General features: G+C 48.0%; 1 long non-coding RNA gene across 2 annotated transcripts; it reads left to right on the forward strand.

Moving 5' to 3' along the window:
• Nucleotides 1-1002: 1002 nt before the first annotated feature.
• Nucleotides 1003-6762, forward strand: LOC124995346 (uncharacterized). 2 transcript variants are annotated; one of them, XR_007110696.1, is made up of 4 exons: nt 1003-1241; nt 5411-5649; nt 6142-6200; nt 6442-6762. It is a non-coding gene; the product is annotated as an uncharacterized LOC124995346 (long non-coding RNA). The 2 variants fall into 2 exon arrangements; XR_007110695.1 differs by having other exon boundaries at nt 6445-6762.
• Nucleotides 6763-10499: the final 3737 nt, after the last annotated feature.

The following is a 10499-nucleotide window of genomic DNA, read 5'->3' on the forward strand; positions in this document are numbered from 1 at the left end:
CCCCAAAGGAAAGGATGCCTGGCTGGAGAAAGCACTAAGGAGTGTGACGGCAGGAACACCTCTTGCCAGGTACACTAGATAAACAAGGTGGCCTGGCGGAGCCAGGGTGTATGGCTCAAGAGAGCAGATTGTCCAATTTTTGGAAATTTTGTGAACTGACTGCTAAACACAACTGTTACTAAAAATTAAATCAACTTACGATTAAACTATATTTAAAACTAAGATAAAAATATTGACAGTTCATCATTTCCTATTTTTCTTTCTATATTTTACTATTATCTGTGCTCTTGAGGCTGTTTACATCTATTGCATCTGTAAGGTGGAAATACTATGGGATGGTGTGCCAATGTGAATGTCTTCCTCATGATGTCATGGTGGCCCCTTGCAGCTGGCTACAGGGAGAGTATTTACACTATGGAAATTGTCAAATTATGGAGCTGGCAGATCAGGGTTGTTTTCCTCTCCCACGAGAGTTGGGTGTTAAACACTTACTAGCACCCCACCAGCTGAGTGGGGGACACTGAATTTGTAACTGAGTTGAGAGACTCTTGCTTCAGAACGTTCAAAGTTGAGCTGAAGATATAAGTGAAGCTCATGGGCGGCTGCTTCCAGTTTGGGTTGCCCGCTCAATAACAGATGTGGACAGGCGGGAAAGAAGAAGCTGATCCTGCCCGCCATGACCACAGCTGGCCTGGGCCTGCCTATTATACAGACTCAAGGAGAGGATGGAAGACGCACAGGTACTGACTTTTAGGATGTGGCAAACCTGTCTACTGATGAAAATGGGGCCAAGGAATGTTCTAGATCCTGACCAATCAGATTAGTAATTTCTACATCCAGGAAACCAGGGTAAGAAGAGGAACAGCCTGTACAGGAGGACTGAAGCCCTTTCCCCTCCAGCGGCAACAGTTTCCAGCAGCATGGAACGTGAAACCTGATGCAACCGGCTATTTATATCATTGCTTTCTTTCTCTCCTGGCTCTTAGTCCTGAGACAGCAATATAGATTCCAGCATGCTGGGAAAACTTCCTGCTACTCTATCCATGTCATCTGTGCCCCATGCCATGTGACAAAGGAATCAGGCCTGGGCGCCTGTGAGGCCTGTTTTCTGGGAACGGGAGGAAGAGAGATCCAATGGCTGCTTTATAGCTTTCTATCCCACCGGAAGTGAGGGTTAGGTGGTGCCTCAGGACACACTGGCCTTTTCCCTTCAATGGTATCCTGATTCTGTCACTCACCAGGTATGTGACCTTGGGAGTTACCTAACCTCTCTGATCTCTTTCCTCATCTGTAAAATGGAGACCATTGTCACAGGATGGTTGTGTGTAGGCGGTGGACGACAAATAGGCTGACAGATGAAAACTCCCCCATATTGGGGGCCATTATTCTTAGTATTTTCCTGTCACAATTCTTACTGTTGAGCCGCGGGTGAAGGAGCGGGTGAAGGGTGGAGGCCACCGAGCAGGAGCCAGAGGGAGGCCAGGCCACCAGGCAGGGAGAAGCATTGATTTTCATGGCCCTAGAGCTCAGGCCTCGCCCCATGGTGAGGGGTAAGTGTGCCTGGGAGGGAGGCAGGCTGGGGCAGAGCCCATTCCTCAGGCAGCATCCCACACCCAACAGACAAGACCAAAAGGCTCGACCACAGGTGGTGCCAGAAGGGAGGGACGATAGCCAATATCTGATCCTTTCATTCTGTCCACCCCAGGGCTTCAGCACATCCATGGAGGGAACGTGACTAGATAGGAATCCAGAAAATCTATGACATAAAGCAGGAGAATCTCCTAGTCCAGGGGCTCTTTTGGATGTGCAGGGGGAAGCGGGGACAGAGGGCAACCCCAGCTAGCTTCCTTAAAGTAACCAACATGGCTGACAGTAGGGCTCTTTGGTTATAAGCCATAGAAACTAACCAAGGGGAAACTTAAACAGAGTTGTGCAAACATTTAGGAGGAACAGAAGCAAGGGCTGCTGCTGTTGACCTCGGCTCCAGCTGCCATTTCTTGGAGAGCAAACGCGTTTGGTCCAGCCTGGATCACGCTGCCATCTCTGTCTGTCCATGTTGGGGAGGTGATGAGGGTTCTGCAGTTGCAGCACCCCCCAACCACTTGGAGCAGGGGAGCAGTTGCTTCCAAAAACAAGGAACCTGGCAGACAATGCCACTGCATGTCCCCTTCCTGGATCTCACATGGATTGGCACCTGTCTGGAAGCCACCAGGAACCCATCTCGTTCTGCCGCCCCCTCCTGCCTCTTGTGGTCAGCTTCCCCAGGGCTTTGCTCCTGGGTAGCTCATAGGAGTGACACTGGGTTCCAGGTGGACATGGCTGTGAGCAGGCAGTTCTCTCTAAAGATGACAGGCAGCGTGCGGTCATGTGTACCTGGTTTATGTGTCCCCAGATTACTAATCACATAAGTCCCTCTCCAACTCTGGGCACTGAGGGAAAGAAGAGACAGAGAGAGGCCAAGGTGGAACCTGCCCTTGGAGGGAAGCAGAAACTGAGAAGTACGCCCCTCCTGACGGCTGGGATCACCTCTTCCAGGAAGTCTTCCCAGATTCTTCTCCCAGCCTGAGTTCTGTGTCCCTGTTCTGAGCTCCCTTAGCACTCCAAGCCTTCTGCCTCCTGGAACTTACCACCAGCTCCCTGGGGCAAGGGCTGCTGTCATCCTGAGTGTGGGGTTTTGCACAGCACCCCTGTGCTTGTGGAGTACGTGGATGGCTGCTGAGGACAGGAGGACACAGGGTTCCTGGTCTTACAGTCTGACTTATGCTGTTTATGACAACATTGAGGTTCAAGGAGCCTTGAGTTCTTGACTGACAGGCCTTAGGTTTCCCTTCTTGTCTGGGAGATGGTGTGTAATATAGTGATTAAGATCATTGGCTCTGGGGCCAGACTGGGTTGAAATCCCAGCGTATACTAGCTGTGTTACTTTGGGAAAACTATTTAACCTTTCTGTGTCTTCATTCCCTCATCTGTAAAGTGAGGGGGTTAACAGTGCCCAGCTTCACAGATTGGAATGAAGTTTAAATAAGTGAAAGTGTAGGAAGCTTACAGTAATGGACAGTCTACAGCACGTACTCAATAAATGTTGCCCCATCTATCTATTTCACAAATAGGATAATAATAATCATAAATAATCACCCAGGATTATTATTCTCATCTTGGAGTTTAACTAAATCTGGTGCAAACCACCTATAGGTACTGAAAACAATGCATGTAAGTTAAGCCCACATTCTTAACTCACTTGTTTATTTTTTTATTCATGCAAATGTTCTTCGAATAAAATAGGTTTTTAGCTTTGCTGAGTCCTTTGTCTCAATTGAAAATCGTGCAGGGCTGTCCCCCCTGCCTGGGGATGTTGCCAGTTAACTGAGGTAACGCATGCTCATTGCTTGGCTCAGGATATGTGCGCAGCCCAAGTGCACACCCTCTTCTTTGCCTCTTTGGGTTTGCTGAGCAATTTGCATCAAGATTTCCAGTCTTTTAAAGCAAACTCCCCATAGTTTTCTGGAGGTGGGATCCGCCAGGTGGCAGTAAAGATTTAGAAGTCCACTGAAATACCCACCTCTCCCGCCCCAATCTCACATCTAGGGCTGACATTTATCTGCCTATTCCTTATTACCTAGAAGAAAATCCAATTTGGAAACCTTTGAGGAGATGGAGACACTGCAGCCACTGAAGGTATTCATTGCAAAAACAAACACAGGGGCCACTCTGGCCTTTCCCAGAGGCTGCGGTTGGCTGCCTGCCGAGAGCCACAGGAGCATGGGGTATTCACCCAGGAAAATGTGCTCTTTTCAAAACTGGATTCAAGGTGAAGAACCCAGTTCACATGAATCAAAGACCAGACCGGACTCATTGGCTCCTATTTCTGGAGGTCGGAAGTCCAAAATTAAGGTGTCAACTGACTTGATTCTTGGTGAGGACTCTCTTCCTGACCTGTAGATGGCCACATCTTACAGTGTCCTTATGTGATGCAGAGAAAGAGAGAGCTCTGGTGTCCCTTTCCTGTTTTTATAGGGGCACCGATCCCTTAGGGGGGTTCCACCCCCATGACCTCATCTAAACACAATTAACTCCTAAATTTCCACCTCCTAATCCCATCTCGTGGGGGAGGGTTAGGGTTTCAGTATGTGAATTGGTAGGGGGGAGGTTCATTCATAGCATTATATGAAGTGTACACCTAGTAACTGTGCCCTCTTCTGCTATTTAGCTACCTAGTTCCTATTATGCAGGCATACATCTAATTATCTATACTAGGACTAATGACTCTTATCTGTTATTTTTATTATCCATAATGGTTGCATGGTCTAAATGAGCGCTGTCCAATAGAACTTTCTGTAACAATAGAAATATTCTTTATCTGTGCTGTTTAGTATGGTAGCCATTAGCCATGTAGCTATTGAGATTTGACAGGTGGTCTTTGCAACAGAGAACTGGATTTTAAATTTTATTTCCTTTTAATTGTTTAAAATTAAGATCAAATAGCCTCGTGGGGTTAGTAACTACCATTGTGGACAGCTGAGGTACATTTTCTCCCTTCATATAATTGACTAGATTGTGCTATTTGGAAAGAGGGAAATTTTGGGGTTTAATGAAGGATTGGTTTCCAGGGTTCACTGTTGGGATGGGCAAAAAAAAAAAAAAAAGGTACTAAGGCTCAGAGAAGTGAAGTCACTGCCTAAGGTGACACAGAGGGTCCGTGGCGTGGCCTCCCTGCACCTCCAAGGCTCCAGGTGGCAGTTCCTTCTATCATGTAAGCCTCCAGGAACCCAGGTTCCCTTCTTCTCCCTCCTGAAGGTGACTTGGCAGGAGTCATTTGATGGTCAGGACAGACTCACTTGTTCGCCGTGTGCCGTGTGGGTGTGAGCATGCGTGTGCATGCGTGTGCATTAGCAGGCCTTTTGCAGAGGTCATGCAGCCTGCTACGCAGGAACGGGGGTGATGTGAGACTCTGCACTACGCCCACCAGACCCCAAGTAACAGCTACTTTGGGTGCATTTCAAGGACTGAAGTCATTGTATGGTCTTTGAGGACCAGAGCAGAGGTGCTTAATGCACCATTCCGACAGGGCCAGCGGGCACTGGAAGTGTCTTGGGGTCTGAGCACAGGAGGCGCCAGCGAGGGTGGAGAGATTCTTGGAGTTTCTCCCAAGCTCTGCTATAACACCACGACCACCAATGCCGACTCTCGACACCAGTTAGTGAAGGGTCGCCCTGTGGCCGTCCCTGTGCTCAGCACTCCACGCACAGCCTCTCATTCACAAGGAAGTTGTTCTCGATCCCATTCTACCCAGGCACCAAGCTGGGATATGACTGAGCCCCTCCAAAGCCCGAGATCTTAAACCTTCAGCTCATTTTTTTCGTGACTGGCTTCAAACCAATATTTTCTCCCTGTTTCCTTCTGCCCATCTTAGCGAGCTGATATGAAAGGCATCTGCTTGGTCAAACGTAACGACCACTGAGTCTGGACTCCACGGTGAGAACGAGCAAGTGTTCTCAGATCACGGCGGGGCCATCTCCACCTGCAGGACACTGCCCAGCAGGCGCGAGGGCAGTCGTGTGGAATTTCCCCTAAGGGACTCTGTAGGACTCTGGGAAGGAGCACCTTGCTGTTCTGAGCTTGCGGCCACACCTTTAAATGCACTGTGCACAGGTGCGTCTTACAGGGATGCTGGGACCAGGCCTTACATCCTGGGGAGTTGATTGCCCAGAAGAAGACTCCCGGGTGGGCGGGAGTTATCACCACACCCAAAAGGGTAGGTGGAAGCTGTGGGACACCTTGGCAGGGTCCCTTTTGTGTCATCTCAGCCAGATGGTGAAGAGCTTTCCATTCACAGTACCATTCACCTCTGCACAGGTGAGTCTGCCCTCTGCACCTGTGGTCTAGAGGTGTCCTGGGCTGTTGAAAAAGGAGGTGACCCATGGGGGTGGGTCAGATGAGGCTGAGTACCAGGTGATCCATGGTGAGGCAACAGCTCTGGAAGATAGTGAGTTCCCCATGGCTAGAGGGATTCAAGAAGAGGCTACAGAAATATCAGCACTCTGTTGCGCTGATTGTGAACAGTGCTGTGCAATCATACCCTATGCACGCTCTTCTTCCCCCTCCACAGTGTCTTGTTCACTCGATCTTCTCTTCATTCCACAGATAAGGCTCAGAGAGGAGACCTGAGTTCCCTGAAGTCATACAGTCAGAGTGCAGTCAAGGTAAACTTCAAACCTAGGTCTGGAAGGCCCCCAATCCTAAGGTGGGTGTTCTAGTTTGGATCTGGAAAGCCCCCAAAGGCTGAGTTAGAGCTGAGACCCCACGTGTTAAAGGCGGAGTCCCCAGCTCAGCACGTGGGAGAAACTTTAAGGGGTGTAGCCTAGTTGAAAATTTTGGTTCACTGGAGATGTGCCTGCAAAGATGTGTGATATCGGTCTCTTTTCCTCTTTCACTTCTGGTGAGGAGGTGAGCAGCTTTGTTCCATTGAGTGCTCTCCACCATGATGTGCTTGACTCACCAGAGCCCGGAGGCAACAGGTCCAACTGATCATAGACTGAAGCCTTGGAAACCATGAGTCAAAATAAACCTTTCCTCTTTTTAAGTTGATTATCTCAGGTATTTTGTCACAATGATGGAAAGCTGAGTAACACAGCAGGGATTCCTCTCAAGTGTGATCCCTGTGCTCATGACATAGATTCAGAGTCAGTGTAAAATCATTTCAGGTCCCAAAGTGCAAAGATTTTGGTGCCCTTTCACACTCCATGTAATTTAAAATAAAAACAATCCTAAACTCTGAAATAAGGATAAGGAAGTTCAATAAAGTTAAATCTTCTACCACCACTATGCTACTATTTTTCTATCAAATTATATTCAAAACTTCCCCATCTTTCAGTTTTCTACTCCACTCTTATTTTGAATACCTGCCTTTCTGAAGCCCTAATTCTGCTTAATCTCTGACCAGGTGAGTAATATCACGTACATAGATTACAAGATTTATCCTGTTGATGGCTTTAAATCCAACCCCAAAGTTGGATAAAATCCCACTAAATCCCCTTCCAACTCAAGGAGACTGGGACCCTATCATCTCAAAGGCAGCAAGACACATTGGTTCATCCCATGACCATATCCGATGCTCTGAGAATACTGTAAATGCTTGTTAAAATATTTTCCTTATGGGGAATGGGAGAAAGAAATATTATGAGAAAAGACAAACTGTAAGCACAAATATCTGCTGACACTTTGAAAGTAAGATCACCAGTAAGACAATGTGCTTTATTTCACATGTAAATTTGCCAAGAAATAAACACAATTAAGCTAAATGGACTCATGCAGCAAAGAAAGGAATCAGTGAAAAGCTCTACCCCGTTTGCCTGTTTGCATTTCCTCCATAGAGCACAATATTTCAGAGGCTAAATATCAATCTGACACATTTTGAATGGTACATTATCTACAGGAGCAATTCAAAATGAGGGGCTCGAGGGGCAGTGATTTCACCATAAAATATAAAGTTCCTACTGTTCTCGCTTGGATTGCATGGACTAGTTCCCACGTGCTCATTCCTTGCCTTACACCAGGGCTCCTGATTTCATTAGGTAGCTACAGCTCGGAAATTTGAGGTTGTAACTAATGTTTGCTGATTCTTAGAGGTTGGAAATTTGCTTCTTGCCCCAGGGGAGGCTACTGTGGGCATCTTACTAATTGGTTAAAGATAACTGAGAAGGAAATCAGAAAATGCAATCTCAGAGTATGTCCTTTTCTAAATCCAAATGCTTCCGGGAAGAAGTGGATTTGGGTTTTTCTTTGGCTGACTTTTGTGGGTGGAAAAGGCACTAAATGAATGAATGATGAGCCCTTAATGTGTTGGGCTTTGTGTCACAAGGACTCATCTTCCTTGACCATGAGCTCTATGAGAGGCAGGAGCTGCATCCTTCTCACTGTTGAATCTCTGTCACTTAGCGTGGGGTCCGAGGTATAATAACTGCTCTGGAAATGTTCACTCAACCAATGAAGGACTAAAGAGGTGGCTCCCTGGAAGGTTCTATCAGAGCTTCCTGGAAATTTCCAGTTAAATGAAAGATTGATGATCAATGGGATGAGCATGCATGTCCCTGGGAGAAAGACAGTCCTGGCAGAAGGACAAGCTGCAGCTATGTCTGTTCAGTTATGGTGTCTGGATTCTGGTCGCAGGCCTTACCAGAGTCCTTTCTAAAACAATTGCTCACAAAAAAGGCTCAAGCTAAAAGAGAAGCGAACTCTTAGTCTCTAAAGACCCTGAACATTAATACACAAAGCAACTTTGGCAATTTGACAGCTCTCATTTTCCACAGCCTTAAACCTATCCAGGCCCTTCCACTGATGGTGCTGAAACTTGACCTAGAAAATGGACTTTCTCAGGAGCTCACAACCAGCCTCTGACTTTATGAATTCCAGCAGAGGGAGATAAAGCATAAAAAAGTCCAGCTCAACATTCACCTTACTGGCAGACCCTGTGCTCCCACTCCAGCTGTTTCCAGATGTTCCACAGGCATGTCATTGGGTGGCAGCCTTAACCATGAGCCTTTTTAAGGTCATGTTGCCATTGTAAGGCTAGAGTTTCAAGAGGTGTGATTCCTACAGGCTCCGTGGGTGCCCCAAAGGCCTCAGCCTCCAGGATCGAGAAGCTGGTAATAGAGTAGGCATCATGGGAAAAGCAAATTCTGTTATACCTTAATGAAGGCCCTTCAGGATCCAGAGCCTTGGAGATCAAGTTGGGAGTGAAACTGTCGCCATCGACAAAACATTTCCATTCCAACAAGCCAGATGACCTCTATCCAAAAAAGGATTTGTACATGTGCAAACTTGAACACTGAGAGGCTGAGAAAGCAAGTTGCTCGACTGGGCAAGCCAACTCTACCCCAAGTCCTAACTGTACCCCAAGAGGTCATAGAGAGGCTCAGAGCAATTGTCTCCAGCTGCCTTGGTCTGTTTGGGCTGCTACAACAAATACCATAAAACCACATAAACAATAGAAGTCCAATATCAAGGCAGCTGCAGATTTAGCGTCTGGCAAGGTCCTGCTTTCTGATTCATAGGTGGAGGAAGGAGGGCACGGGATCTCTCAGGGTCTCTTTTATCATTTCACCTGTGAGGTTTCATGCCTAATGGCCTCCTTAGTTCCCTACCTCCAGATACCCTCGTAGCAGAGGTTAGGTGTCAACAGGTGAACTGGGGGAGGGGACACACAGCACTCAGTCCCCAGCACCTGCTCACCCTCCGTGTACCTTTTACCAGAGGTCGCTCTTCACTGCTTTCGCTCTTGGTTCCATGGCATATCCTCTCTGGTTCCAGTGGTCAATGGAGCTCAGGAGTCAGAGGCATCACTTTTATTTACAGAGGTCAGAGACTGCCAGTTGGAATAAGTTTGCTGTCCTGTCTCTGGTGGGGACCCAGCAGGGATGAGGGAGGCTTCGATGAGCTTTTTCCAGTTCCCTGGGTCTGTGTCTCCCTCTCATTCCTGGGACTAAAGTAGGCATTGTCCCTTGCTTTCATTTGATCTTTTCATTTGTCCTGATAACCAAGTGCCACCAGGGGCCCGGAGGAAGGAAAAAGAGGAGTAGGGAGCCCCTGAGTCCCTGGGTCACCCCTACTAGTCTCTGCAATGGGTCCAACCTATTGTGAGCCTCACCAAAAGCATTCTGTAGGTCTCCAAACTTTGTCCTCAGCAGGGCAGCAAGGCAGTGGCTTTGGGGTCACCTTCTGTGCATATTTGATTCCTCTTTCCACAGGAGTAAAGAGAGGAGTCCAATATCGCTCCTGTGATCTCTAGGTATTTTTTAAGGACTTAGAGAGCTTCAGCAAACTGGGGTCCCATGAGAAGCAGCACTGTACTGCTGCCCAAGTCTCCTGGATACACCAAAGCCCCGGGGCTGTGACTCAACATTAGGCAAGGGACTCCTCAGAAGCTTCCAGAATTGGCTTGCTTGTCTGTTTTCATTAAAAGAGACAGACTTTCTTACCTCTTCTATGAATCTCAACCATTCAGTTTTGACATGTGCTGCTATCAGATTCCATTTCTCAGTATTTCCTAAAGAGAGAATCTGCGGTCCACCAGTGTAAGTCAGAGGCCAGAGCAGGCAGCCTGGACCATGGCCTCTGGGTGAGGCTGAGCCTGGGGCAGGTTTCAGGAGTGCTGGGTCTAGCACGGGGCCGGAGCAGGTGGTCTTGGGGGTCTGTGTCCTACACCCTTGCTCTCCCTGGTTTCCTTGGAAGCCACGGACTTCAGGGGCCTGACTTATGCTCTGAGAAGGACACCTGAGCGGACATTGGCTTCTTTCTCCCTGGGGCCTGTGAATTGCCAAGGGCGCACTTCTGTTTTTGGCCCATGAGCTCATGCCCCAAGGCCCGATGGCTTCTGGGACCACACAGGGCCTTCCAGGCCTGCCACTGCTCTTTGGCACCCCCAACAGACACTCTTGTGGGGCTCGGGTGTGAAAGGGATGCCATCTCACCATCTGGAGGAGGTAGAAGGAGAAGCAGGCAGG

Source organism: Sciurus carolinensis, chromosome 11 (genome assembly GCF_902686445.1).
Source record: "Sciurus carolinensis chromosome 11, mSciCar1.2, whole genome shotgun sequence".
Taxonomy (NCBI): domain Eukaryota; kingdom Metazoa; phylum Chordata; class Mammalia; order Rodentia; family Sciuridae; genus Sciurus; species Sciurus carolinensis.